The sequence below is a fragment of the Schistocerca gregaria genome, chromosome 10 (genome assembly GCF_023897955.1).
Source record: "Schistocerca gregaria isolate iqSchGreg1 chromosome 10, iqSchGreg1.2, whole genome shotgun sequence".
Lineage (NCBI taxonomy): Eukaryota > Metazoa > Arthropoda > Insecta > Orthoptera > Acrididae > Schistocerca > Schistocerca gregaria.
The window spans coordinates 69,181,013-69,183,082 of NC_064929.1; the positions used below are offsets into that span (position 1 = coordinate 69,181,013).

General features: G+C 49.8%; 1 pseudogene; it reads right to left on the reverse strand.

Annotated features, from left to right (window-relative positions):
- Positions 1-1,093: 1,093 nt before the first annotated feature.
- LOC126293791 (5S ribosomal RNA) lies at positions 1,094-1,211 on the reverse strand (annotated as a pseudogene).
- Between the last annotated feature and the right edge of the window lie 859 nt (positions 1,212-2,070).

Genomic DNA, 2,070 nt, shown 5'->3' on the forward strand with positions numbered 1-2,070 from the left:
ATCTGGGATGGATCCCACACTGACGAGACACAGTGAAGTGTTGGTAGAACAAGTGTTTCGCATCCTTTGAAGCTGGACTGCCTATCCTGAGGATTCTCTTCCTTGCTGCGTTAAAAAAGCACTCCGTCTTCAAGCCACGAGTGGCCTACCGGGACCATCCGACCGCCGTGCCATCCTCAGCGGAGGATGCGGATACGTCGGACGTGGGGTCAGCACACCGCTGTCACGGTGGTTATGATGGTATTCTTGACCGAGACCGCTACTGCTCGTCCAGTAGCTCCTCAACTGACATCACGAGACCGAGTGCACCCCGAAAAACGGCAACAGCACATGGCGGCCTGGATGGTCACCCATCCAAGTGCCGACTACGCCCTGCAGCGCTTAACTTCGGTGATCTCACGGGAACTGGTGTATCCACTGCGGCAAGGCCGGTGCCTCCTTGCTCCGTTACCCCCTTTTAATTTTATGGGGTCGTTCCACTTCCCATTGCTCCTTACGCACATCCATAGACATTCCCTGAAGGTAACAGCTTCTAGTTGTTCTTCTGCTACCTCGTTATGATATAACAGTGGGTCTTTCCGACTGTGTATTGGTAATACTTTACTTTTGTTTCTGGTGAGGCTCAACTACCAATCCCTTCATCAATTTTGTAACGTTTCGACTTTCCTGTATACAACAGAATCATCCATGAAAAGCCTCACTGAAATTACTACGCTTATCCACTAAGACATTTTTACATATTGTGAAGAGTAATGACGCTGCAGCACTCGCTTGCGACACTGGTTAGCTCTAAGTTAGTTTTTGAACGACAAATTATGTTGTGTTTGTTACAAACTCTCCAGTCACAATGTTGTTCTGATTACGTCCACTAAAAACTAAATTAAACTCAATCCGAACAGGTCATGAAGGTCCAACGCTACCGACCGACCGCCGTGTCATCCTCAGCCCACAGGCGTCACTGGATACGGATATGGAGGTCCACGTGGTCAGCACACCGCTCTCCCGGCCGTATGTCAGTTTACGAGACTGGAGCCGCTACTTCTCAGTCAAGTAGCTCCTCAGTTTGCCTCACAGGGGCTGAGTGCACCCCGCTTGCCAACAGCGCTCAGTAGACCAGATGGTCACCCATCCAAGTACTAACCCAGCCCGACAGCGCTTAACTTCGGTGATCTGACAGAAACCGGAGTTGCCACTGCGGCAAGGCCGTTGGGACATCCACTAAGCGACAGGGCGAAAATGTATCTGAAGCTTTCCGAAAATCAAAGCACACACTCACTTCCTGGGCGCTTGTATCTACTGCTTTATAGGTCTCATAGCGGAATAGAGAGAGCTGTGTTTCACGTGGAAGTTGTTTGTGGAACGCATGTTGATTCCCACGGAGGAGATTTTCGGTCTGCACAAACGTCATAATATACGAGAGTGAAACAAGTTCCAATATTCTACAACAGACAGTGGACAGAAATGTAGGTCTATGATTTTGTACATCTATCCGACAACACTTCTTCTTAACCGGAATAAACAGTCCTTTCTTTCCAATCCTTAGGGGCACATCGCTGCTACAGACACCTATAGCAGACTGCTGACAGAAGAAGAGCAAACTCTTTCGGTACTCTGTGTGGAATGTTACTGACTTCATCGAGGGGGTCCTGTGGTCTTCCTTCCGATGAGCGATTTCAGGAATCGATGTTCAACACCAAAAATAGGCCGACTGCTGTGGCCGAGCGGTTCTAGGCGCATCAGTCCAGAGCCGTGCTGCTGCTACGGTCGCAGGTTCGAATCCTGCCTCGGGCATGGATGTGTGTCATGTCCTTAGGTTAGTTAGGTTTAAGTAGTTCTAAGTTCTAGGGGACTGATGACCTCACATGTTAAGTCCCGTAGTGCTCAGAGCCATTTGAACCAAAAATAGCCGTTGCGGCAGGTTCAAATGGCTCTGAGGACTACGGGACTTAACATCTGAGGTCATCAGTCCCCTACACCTAAGAACATCACACTCATCAATGCCCGAGGCGGGATTCGAATCTGGGACCGTAGCGGTCGCGCGGTTCCAGACTGAAGCGTCTAGAACCGCTC